We start from the raw sequence: 12055 nt of genomic DNA, 5'->3' as shown, positions 1-12055 counted from the left end.
GGCTAAAGTCAGATCATGGTCCAGCGCAGCAGTGCCAAGTGGCTTGGATCATCACAGTGATTGAATTCAGAGCTTGGAAGCTGTAACTGCAGGCCCCAAGTGTGAGCCTGTAGTAGCTCAGAAGTTTGCAGCGTGGCAGGCACAGATGGCCTGGCCCTGCCTCTGATGCAGAGAAGTCTGCCATCTACCTCTTGGCCAATTAGCCTGGCTCTAAACTTTAGTCTAACAAATACCCTGTCAAGAGGGTTTTCATGAGAATTATGGTATCTTTCTCAGCCCTATCAGTGTTAACTGGATGCCATGCCAGGTGCCACACACAGCAAATGCTCTTGGACAGAAAATGTCAAGGCTTTGCTTTCTAGTTTGGGAAAGTGTAACAGTCATTGATAAAAACAGTTCATCCCTACAAACATATATGGGACATCCTGAATGCTGCTGTAATCTGCTGTGGCCTCATCTCCAAGACAGAAGAAAAGAACAGCTGGGTATTCTATAGGACCCTATTCTCGAATGAAACACATCCGTACCTTGCAGGACCCCAGTTTCCAATGAGGTATCTCTGGCACATCAGAGTCCCCCACTAAGGGCAGGTTCCTCTTGGAGTCTTGGTTCCATGGCATCCTGTGTGACCCCATTGTACACACATAATAGCTTTTTTGTTGTTTTGCTCCCTATTGAACTAAATGGTACCTGCTATGTTCTCAGTTCTTCTGATGTGAGTTCAATCTTGCACAGGGAATGAGCTAATGAATATATTAATGAAAAGATGTGACTTGAAAGGATGTTACCTGATTAATGCAATTCCAGCTTCTTTAGCTGAAGCCTCAGAGTCTTTGACTAGCCACAGTGAAGGAGAGAGGGCAAAACAAACTCAATGGCATTTCATTCTGCAAGCCATTCATAATTTTACTCCGTCCTTTGGCTAGATGCAAGAAAATAATAGTATTATCATAATTTGTAAAGATTGAACAGGGAGTGGGAATCAGTAGCCAAGAAATTCTGGGGACTTCAAACCTGACCATCAGTTAAAAGTGATCAAAAGAGAACAATGAAGTCTCTGAAGCAGATGACAGTTGGTTACCCAGGAGGGAGGTGTGTGTGTGTGTGTGTGTGTGTGTGTGTGTGTGTGTGTGTTCCTAAAGCAAAGGAGAAAAGCAAAACAATAACACATTGCTCCTTAAATTCTACTGTTCCATTACATAAGGCACAACCACAGAAAATAAGATACTGCATACTGAGAAAGATAAATGAAAGGGCTCTGAATGTTCTTACCGCAAATGATAAATGTTTGAAAATCTAGATGTACTTACCTTGATGTGAACATTCTAAAAGACACATCAAAATATCATAACCTCATGTTGTATTTCAGGGGTATATATATGTATGTATATATATATATATATACATACAAACAGATTTATGAATCAGTTTATGTTTATTTACTTTTATGTTTCTTTAATTTTCTAGCAGGCGGTACAGGGAAAGAGGCTCCTATGGTCTCAGCAAGATGCTGAGGATGAACTGAGAGAGCAAAATGGCAGATGGGACAGAGTAACTGAGGCTTTTCTTTGTAATTCTAACTCCTCTGTGTCCACTATTCCTGTCTCTGCCACTCAGAGCTGGGACCATATGGCCAGTAGGTGAGGCTTTGTCCTCAAGCATTAACTGCAGAGGAGCTGCGTGGCTTGGTCACCTGTTTGTTTCCACTGCCTGATCAGGCCGATAGAGCCACCTTGGTCTATAGCCAGCTCTGACATTCTGTTTTTCATTAGTGCTCCAGAGCCTTGTGCACAGTTCCCATACCCTAACGTTCTATAGTCAGAAATGGCCATCACCAGGCTTTCCTGGCAGTTTCCAGATCCCAGACCTCAGTAATAATTCTAGCCTAGCACAATCCTGAGGTAGAGATGTCTTTGGTGAGACTACTTTGCCAAGACCCTTGCAAATTTCCTGCAAGATGTCATTGCCTGTGTCTGTAGAAAATATTCTCCATTCAACACCCACTCCCTTAAACTAGGGGCCCTGTGCACTACCAAGATATTCACAGGCCAGCATGACATGAGTTTTGAGAAATGAGAGATTTGAAACCATGATAAAAGATACCTCTGCACCTCTGACTCCAGGCAGAGAAGTGTTACAGTAATTTCCAACCCCAAAACACATATAAAAACACAATCTAGTTATTATATTTGTAGGATATATCTCTAGTTTGTGCATAGCTAGCACTGTACTAACTTATTCCACAGCTATAAGACCCTTTGCTACTGGCAGTTTCTTCTGGCCACATGGTTCTGCTACATTTTTGCCTCCTCATCTTCCTCTATTTTCACCCTTCTCTCTCCTTCTCTCTCCACCTGCCCTCACGAAGACCTCCCACCCCACCTTTCCCCTCCACTACCTAAGCACAGGCTCTTTGACCAGTTAAAATGGGGGGAAAGTTCTTATGAGATCACCTGAGTGCGTGATTGACTGCTCATTGGAGGCAGCCCCTCTTGAGGAAGAAGAAGTAACATCAGACTACAAACAGATCAGGAAAGCCCACAACATTTCCTCCTTTTGTCCAATAAAAAAGGCTCTTTAATCTCAGATATTGAGTACAACCATAACGATTATGCAGATTATGAAGTGTGATACAGATTGAACATCCAGTCCATCATTTCGTCAATTGAATAAAGTACTCTACCAACTATCCTAACTTAAAGAGTTTACAATTCTGTGCCTGAATTATGTTGATTTCAATTTATATTCCCATCTGAAATTCATATTTACAAATCTAGATAATCTTCCTTAATGCTAAGCAACTTAAGTTTGATTATGAGACTAGAACTAGTCTTCAATCCTGTCAGAGGACTGGGAAGGAATTAACTATTACCTGACTATCTAGGAAGCACAAAGACGTAGCTTCCAAAACTCTACAATTAGTGGAGACAGCTGACGGCCTGGACAGTTCTCTAACTTCTTAAACACTGGAGCATAGGTTTTAGACCTTCTGGCCCATGACATCTGACAGACCTTAAGTGAAGCCGGAATTATGAAAGACTAGCTTACCCTGTATTGGCAGAGCTTAGCAATCAAGTATCACACATCTGTTTGTCCTTTTTTGGACAGTATTTTTGTCTGAAGATGAATATTAAATCCAAAAATTATTATTTCTGAGATTATCTACCCCAATCATCTCATGGATTAAGAAACTCAGAATCAAGAAGATATATGCACCCTTTTGTTCTAAATGACAGTACAACATGCTGCTGGTCTGTCCTGTTGACCCAGTACAGTGCTCTCTCACACACTGGTTCAGTCTTAATTCAGTCATATTCTCAAAGACCTGAGCTCCATTTAGTTTTGTGGAAAGGAGCCTTGACCAGATCTGGGGCTTTGAGCTTAGATGATTCCAGGGTCAGGTTATCTGGGAGTTTCCTGGGTTTCCCTGTGCAATTAGACATATACAGTAGCACATCTGTCATAGTTCCCTTGAGAACACATGGAGTCATTCTAGCATGTGGCTTATCCTTCCTTCTTCCTTCCCTCCATTTCCCTTTTCCTATTATACCTCCTTCCTTTCTTTGAGTATGGAAGGTTTTATCTTTCTTTTTTCACCTTTCACAGAGTGCTTTAGTTACGGCTGTGTGCCTAGATTATACACTTTTAAAGGCAGGATTTTATAGTTGTGTCTCTTTTGTGACTCTCTGACACTGCAGGGGACACTGGCCACCTGATGCTCAGTGGAGCAAGCGCTTCCATTACCTCCAATTCTATTAGAATTTACCTGCAATGAGCACTGTCTTTCTGATGTCACAGACAAATCTGAGTCATCCGAGTCATTTACTTGTGGGGCTGGCTTTTGCAGGATCATGGCAAGAGGAGATATTTGTTTTCTAAGCTTTCATTTCACTCTGAGGAGAGAATTGCTTGCTTTAATCAGTCATTGGTAAAGTGTATGTCACTCCCAGTTGATTAATTTCTTCTCCTATAATGAGCAAAGTGCTATAATTTCGTGTTTGAAATTAACTTTCTTAATTGTTGACTATAAACACTGCTTTGAAGAATCTTTGGATGTCACCAGAAAGCTCAAAGCAGAGCCAGGCATATCCCTGGGACTTGTTGATATCCCTGAGACTTGTTGGCCAGACTGTCTAACCAAGTCAATAAACTCCTACTCCAGTGATAGACTTTCCCCTCTTCCCCACACATATATACCTAATATACATGATAGGCTGCTAAGGTGGCTTAGTGCTTAAAGAAGATTGCTACCAAGCCTGGTAATCTAAGTTTGATTTAAGGTAACCACATAGTAAAACAAGAAAACAACTTTTCACAGGATCATGATTTGGTTTGGGCATAGTAGAGCATGACAAAGAGAATTGTGTGTAATAGTAAATCATGGTGATTCGATGAAATTGAGGCAAGGGAAAGCTTTTATGAGCAGAAGGGGAAAGAGCTGAGTACAATACTTATGCACAGGATTCAATGGAATTAGAGACATGAACTGAGGCTGCATTTGATATCAGCTTACTGGTAGAAATGCTCTAGTTGGCTAAGTATTTTGGGGTTGGAGAGATGATTCAGGGGTTCTCCATAGGACCACTGATTAACTTCTACTCTCCATATCTGGTGGCTCACAATTGCCTATAAATTGCCTATATCTCTGTCTTCAGGGAGATCTGACGCCTATGACTTTAAACTTTACATGCACTCCCACACACATATACAGACACAAACACATTGTTAAAAATATGAAAGCTAAATCTTAGAAAAGAAAATATCTTCTCTGAACTGTTACAGTCTTGAAAAAATGTTAACTATCAACTTTGTTCCAGAAAAGTGTCAAGGGTTGTAGCATTGTAGCATTAGCCCTCCTTCCTCTTAGTTCTTGGCAGTAATTTCTCCAGGTCTGTCCAGAATTTGATCTTGCCACAAGGAACTTTTTCAAAGTACTTATAGCACATAGAGCCCTTATCAATTGCTAATTGGGGTCAAAAGCACACCCCAGATACAAGGCCTCTCCTACCTTGTTTAACACTCATCTAACTATTGAACAAAACAAAACCTTTTGTTTGCTCTCATAAGATGGGTATGGTGACTTGAATATGCTTGGCCCATGGGAAGTGACACTATAAGGTGATGTGGATTTGTCTGAGTAGATGGGGCCTTATTTGAGGAAGTGTGTTAATGTGGGGGTGGGCTTTGAGGTCCTATGCTAAAGCTCTACCAAGTGTGGAAGAAACCCTGGCTGCCTGCAAAAGCGACTCTTTCTGGCTGCTTTTGGATCAAAATATAGAACTCTCAGCTCCTACTCAGCACCATGTCTGCCTGAATGCTGCCATGTTTCCTGCCATGATGATAATAGAGTGAACCTCTGAATCTGAGAGCCAACACCAGTTAATTGTTGTCCTTTATAAGAGCTGCTTTTCTCATGGTGTCTCTTCATAGCCATGGAAATCCTAACTAAGACAGCAGGATTCAGTTAAAGACCCACATTTAATGCTTTGATGTTATGACCAGACATTGTCATTTATAGTGTTAACACTATACAATTTTGTAGTTGAGTCCTAAGAAAGACAGCACACACCACAAATACACACACACACACACACACACACACACACACAAAACAAAAACAAACAAAAAACCTTATGACAGTTTAAGTACATTTATGGTTTTGTGTTCTATCACATGGTATGTATCCTCAGAACCTGTTCCTTGTGTGCTGTGGACTCGACAATGTAGAGGAGTACAGAAGCTTCTCAATAATTGGACTGTGTTGTCTTCTGTGTTCTGGAAATGTTTTAATGATCTCTCAGTCTTCTTTTGCATCCCAATAGCATCTTGTAAGAGGTTACAAAACACCCCACTTGATTGTGTGGCCGTCTTAAGTCCCCATGTGTTGCTGTGACCAGAAGGTTGGGGTCCTTCTGGTGTGCCCACATAGAAATTGTGGCTAGTCTAGGAGTAACTGTTCAGGTGATGATCATTGCATGAGGCATGTAAGAGCAGTTGCTCCCCAGCATTTACTCCCCTGCAGGCCTTGGGTAGTAGGGCCACTAGCTCCACAAATGTTCCAGCACTGACATTTAGATATGAAGTCTGGATTCCATAGTTTTTGGCAGCAGGTGGTGCTGCAGCTTCTAGACTTGGTCTAGATACATGTTTGGAACTCCAGAAAGACTTGAAGTCTAAGAAGACTTGAAGACCTAGAAGTTAAGCGCACTTTCTGCTCCTCCAGAAGACATGACTCTAGTTCCTGAAATTTGTAACTCCAGGGAATTCAACAATCTTTCAGGACAAGGCACACTGTCATACACATGAATTAAAACACAAGTAGATCTTAAAAAGTAAGTCCTCCAAATTAAGATACACTTCAGATATAATGTTTAGTATGCCTCAAATGCTAGTTGGTACGTGATTATAATAAATGTTCCTTGTTTGAAAATGTTGCTTCAAAATTGATGTGGTGTGGGGTGTGTGTGTGTGTGTGTGTGTGTGTGTGTGTGTGTGTGTGTGTGGTGTGTATGAGGTGTATGTGTGTATGTGTGTATGGGGTGTGTGTATACATATATATATATATGTGTGTGTGTATGTGTGTGTGTATGGGGGGATCTATGGATATGTGTGTGGTAAATATGTTGTGGGGCATGTGTGTGCTGTATGTGTGTGTTTGTGTAGAGAGTGATATCATTGTGTGTGTTTGTGTTTGTGTGTGTGGTGTATATTTGTGTTTTTGTTTGTAGTATGTATGTGTATTGTAGTGTGTTATGTGTGTGGTTCAAGTGTATATGTATGTGTGGTGTGTGTGTGGTATATGCGTGTGGTGTATGTGCATATATATATATGTGTGTGTGTGTGTATGGGGTATGGTGTGTGTGGTGTACATGTGTATGTGTATTGTGTATGTGTGTGTGCTGTGTAAATGTGTGATGTATATGTGTGTCTCTGTGTGTTGATGTAGACAGTAATGACATCATTATGCTTTCAATTTTCAGTTTGACATGCTGACTGCTCAATTCTGTTTCTCCTTCAGCTGTCAAGCTGCCTGGTATTCTGCTGTCACTCCTGTCCTTTTTTCATGTCACCAATTCAGCCTGTTTGAAGTTGGGAGAAGCCTTTCATTCAGTCGAAAGTTGCAAAACCAATGGAATGGAGGCAATAGAGAAGGCTTTATACCAGCCTATTACCAAATTAGTTGAGTATCCTTTTTACATAGCCAGGGAAGAGGTGTCTTCACCAGTTCCAGCAGATCTCACATACAAATGCATGTTTGTGCCAGTACCAATCTTAGCATTCTCATTTTGAACCAGCCACTGTGTTCCCTTTGACAGTTAGGTCATGAGGTGAAGCAATCCTTTTTGGTGTAGGAGTTAACTAAAGTTTCTTGTGGCCTTTGATAGCAAACATATCTAGCCCATTTAATCCTTGTAGTCTGGAATTGAAGGCAGAAGGATCAGGAACGCAGCAACATAGTGAGATCAAAGTTAGTCCAGAGTTACATAATATTCTATCTCAAACCAAACCAACCAACCAAACATCAAAACAGCCAACCAACTAACCAACCAAACAAACAAACAAATAAAAAAAACTACTAAGAAACAGCAAACAGCTGGTACAAACACCAGCACAAATTATTTGAAACATTCCTGGATGTGACTGTAGCTGCACATATCCATACCAGACCAAGCAGCTATAACCTCAGGACATCAGTGAAGAGCTGGAGGTACAGAATACTGGCCATTCCACACTCCTTTTTCTTAAAGCAGTCAGGGCAAGAGGGAGCACTCTAGCAGCTGACAACTAGAAAGTCAAATCAACGCATTCTATGTCTGCTTTTTTTTAATTGAATGTGTATATCAGGGAGAATGCTTCAAATAAGAATTAAAAAAAGGTATCATTAACGCAGTCCTAACAGTACTTCGATAACACTTCAAAAGCAGATAGTTCCTATGATCAAGAGAGGCCCCCTCATCTTTCTCACTGACTCTGAAAGTCAGCACAGGAAAAATGGCTATATGCCATATATTGATATTAGGTCGTCAGGTTCACATCTGGGTTTGACATCAGCAAGAGAACAGGCCCTTGCATTCCATAACACTTTTCCTCCTAAAACAGCACAGTACAGGAGGTGCGCAAACTCCCTGGAAACTAAGGGAAATGTTTTTGTTTTGTTTTATTTTGTTTTTCAGAATGTTAGTGAGCGTGGAGGGCAGATACTATTCCCTCTACCCATCTCTAGTGTCATCATTTTTGTTCCTATTTATCTGTGGTGAACAAAATTAGAGCTAGTGAAATATACTCACTGATCCTTGGTCTCTCTCCCCCATTTATTTATTTATTTATTTATTTATTTATTTATTTATTCATTCATTCATTCATTCATTCATTCATTTTACATTCCAATTGCTGAACTCCCTCCTTCCAGTTTCCCCTCACATTGTCCCTTCCCAACCCCTCCCCATTTCTCCTCCGAGAGGGTGGAGGCCCACCCTGGGTATCCCCTCAACATGGCACATGAAGTTTCTGCAGGACTAGGCACATCATCTCCCAATGAGGCCAGACAAGGAAGCTAGTCCAGTTAGGGGAGCAAAATCCACAGACAGGCAACAGATTTGGGGATAGCTCCCACCCACTTCAGTTGTTGGGGGGCCCACATGAAGACAGAACTGCACGTGTGCTACATATGTACAGGTAGGGAAGGGGGCTAGTTCCAGCCCATGGATGCTCCTTGGTTGGTGGTTCAGCCTCTGGGAGCCCCAAGGGTCCCAGTTAGTTGACTGATGGTCTTCCTGTGGAGTTCTCATCCCTTCTGGGCTGCATTCCTTTCTCCAACTCTTTCATAAGACTCCCAGAGCTCCATCTAATGTTTGACTGTGGATCTCTGCAACTGTTTGTTAATTGTTATGTAGACCTAGAGGTCTTTGGTCTTTTAAGCAAGAACTTTCTCCACATTCATTGCCTATAAGAATGTTATTTTCTTTGGTTTTGTTTTGCAGAACAGGGCCTCATTTTATAGTTCTGTCTGTTCTGGAACTCACTATTCAAACTCAGAAATCCTCCTTCCCCTGATTCCCAAGTGCTGGGATTAAAGGCATGAACCACCATGCCTGCTTAAGATTGTTATTTTTGAAACAAATAATGAACAGAAACCTAAGAAAGCGTGGAACCAATGTGTAGATGCTTATTGGGTCTCAGGAAGCCTTTTCTCTGTCTCTGCATCCCTCCTTACATGAATGGTTTCTTTTGAGAATGCAGTTTCAAACGATATTCAATTGACTGCTGAAGAGGGTTACATATTTAATACACTGATTATACTTATAATTATTTGAGAATAAGGTACAGAAGTTGTGTTGTAGATGGATCAGCATTGGCTGGGCGTCATAGCTTATTCTCTGTATTTTGATTGGTTGTAGTTTCCATTATAAGCTGTCTTTTGCAAAGAGAAGTTTCTTTGATGATGGATGAAAGATATACTTATCTGGTGATTATTAAGGATTCAGTTAGTAATTACGTTGGTTTAGTAAAGCAGTGGTAGGTCCTCCTCCAAAATGCATGTCCTCACTAGCCTATAGGAGTTAGTTTTTTAGTATCAGGCATGAGTTCTGTCTTGTTGAGTAGGCTGAAGTCAAATTATAGAGACATTGGTTACCACTAGATATGCCCTCCACGATTGCATCCTCAGGGATTTTCATACCATGCTAGTTATTGTTGTAGTTCATAGCTATCTTGTGGGTAGGACTATTGGTTGCTTCCCTCCCTTGAAAGCTTGCATGGCATATTCTGGTACCATGAAATCTAGTCCTCAATGATGAGGCTTTCAGGTCAAATTTAGCCTGGATCCTCCAGGCCCTTTGTCTAAAGTTCATGGTGTCTATAGCAATGGGGACTTACCTTCAATCTCTGAGCAGCACCGAAAGGCCACAGTAACAGACTGTTATGTTTTGGTAATCTCTTGGGCTCCTCTCTCCAACAACTTGAAAGAGGCTTCTCATGCCTGGTATTGGGTTTGTCCTTAAGTTTTTGGGGGGTATTATCAGCTCAGGCAGGAAAATTGCATAAACAATATGATCATATATATATAAATATATACATATATATGTGTGTGTGTAATTTTAGGTAAATAGATAATACTATGATTTCTTACTACCTTTTGAGGCATTTCTACTCTTTATTTTACCTCTTCACTCTGTCTCCTTCTGTGTTCACCCCCTTCCTATTGCCAATTAAGTTCCCTAATTTTTTCCATTCCCCCCTTTAAACTTTTTACAGTCCGCTATTCCTCTCTATTGCCGCCACTTGTGCATTTTTCTTTTCTTTTGGATTATGTACTAACGTCTACCAATTTGAAAGTCAGAGGCAAACAAGAGAGAATGCATGGCATTCGTTTTTCTGGGTCTGCATTTCCTTACTTAGTATAAGCTTTTCTAGCTCCATCTATTTATCTACAAAGTTCATGATTTCAGCTTTCTTTACAGCTGAACTATATTTCATTTAGGATTAAAATGAAAAAGAACCAAACAAGAACCCCAGGACCTTGTTCTATAACCCAGGATGAACTTGGACTTTAGATCATCCTGTCTCTGCATCCAGATTCCCAGGGTTAAAGGTGCCCTCATCCCCATGCCATGCAGTTTTAGATCCCAAAGGCAGTTCTGTGACAGGATGAGAAATGATTCAGCTTTTTATAGGTGTTTTTAGTTTGGGAAATAAATTTACACATTTAAAATGTTTAAACTTCAAAAGTTGCAATCATTCCTTTCAGCATTTAAAGTGATTGATCTTTTCCATGCCTCCTCATGCTCCATGATGCCTTTTCCTGCACAAAAGAACCCCATTTCCTTGATTGATTTAGTGTCAGTTTGACAGAGTGAGAGTTACTAGTTTTGAATTACTTACTCCTAACCCAACCCACTTGAAGTGAATTCTCTTTGAAAATAAGATGGTTGTAACCTAGTTCCTTCAAAGCCAGGGGCTATGAAAGATACTTCAAATGCCCATGATCCTTCACTGGCAGTGCGAAGATGACACTAATCAAGAACTTTTCTGAATGAACATTAAAGAATTACAAACTGGTATTAAATCGAAACAGAAATACCTTCAGGTCAGGAATTAGGATGCTAGTTGAAACACTGCACCTGTCTTCTTCAGCTAAGTGCTGTGTTGTTTCAACCTTAGTGGTCAGTCTGCCATCAACTGTTAACCCTCTGGGAAAATAATGCATGCTGTGAGATGCTTGCTGATGGTACCAAGTATTGTATGCTATCACCCCTCCTTTGAGACAGAGACAATGCTGCCACTGGGAGCTGAATATTTGCTCACATTAAGAGATTTGAACCTGGAAATACTTTCTCAAATAAGCAGATTGTGAATAGCCATTTTGAGAGCAGATAGAAACATGAAATGAGCAGATAGAAGCCAAAATATTTAATATTTCTAGTTTCTTTCTATTAATCTATGATAGAGTTTTGATTTTATAAATAAAAAAATAATGATAAGATTAATGCCTGCCAACTGCATGGTAATGGCTCCTTAAACATGTATTTACAAATGATTTTTCAATGTTGGGACATGCTGCACACTGAGATCTTGGGCATGGTCCCATGTTGACTATTGACAAATGCTGATCACTGACTGCTGTTTAGTAACTTGCATGGGGAAAAGGAATAGAAAGCAAGTGCAGATTACTTCACCAACTTACTTCCCATAGGAAGACCTACTGGGATAGGAGGTGAGTGCTTTTCAACCATATAAGAATTCAGGAGACAGTTGATAGGTGAAGTAATTTGCCTTCCTTTTCCATTAATTTACTTATTGACTTTACACCCCAATTACTGTCTCCCAATCACACAGTTCATCCCCCACTCCCTTCTCCTCTGATTTAATCAGTGTTCAATTGCTATGAGAAGCCATCATGATCATGGCAAATCTTATAAATGAAATGTCATTTAATTGGGGACTTTCTTATAGTTTCAGAGGTTTAGTCCATTGTCACCATTGCAGGAAGCATGGGTACATGCAAGCAGGCATGGTGCTGGAGAGATAGAAAGAGAAAGAGAGAGAGAGAGAGAGA

General features: G+C 40.6%; 1 protein-coding gene and 1 long non-coding RNA gene across 3 annotated transcripts in view; both read left to right on the top strand.

The window, feature by feature from the left end:
- The window catches only part of Gabrg3 (gamma-aminobutyric acid type A receptor subunit gamma 3), a 623439-nt gene that overhangs the window by 284283 nt on the left and 327101 nt on the right, over positions 1-12055 (top strand). The gene's annotated exons all lie outside the window — the stretch shown is intronic.
- The window catches only part of LOC120099822 (uncharacterized), a 138613-nt gene extending 126558 nt beyond the window's left edge, over positions 1-12055 (top strand). Inside the window, exon 3 of the long non-coding RNA XR_005499100.2 lies at positions 1-12055. This exon is cut by the window's left edge and continues 64435 nt beyond it. This is a non-coding gene — a long non-coding RNA (uncharacterized LOC120099822).

The sequence above is a fragment of the Rattus norvegicus genome, chromosome 1 (genome assembly GCF_036323735.1).
Source record: "Rattus norvegicus strain BN/NHsdMcwi chromosome 1, GRCr8, whole genome shotgun sequence".
Lineage (NCBI taxonomy): Eukaryota > Metazoa > Chordata > Mammalia > Rodentia > Muridae > Rattus > Rattus norvegicus.
This window is presented reverse-complemented; position numbering and strand designations above follow the sequence as displayed.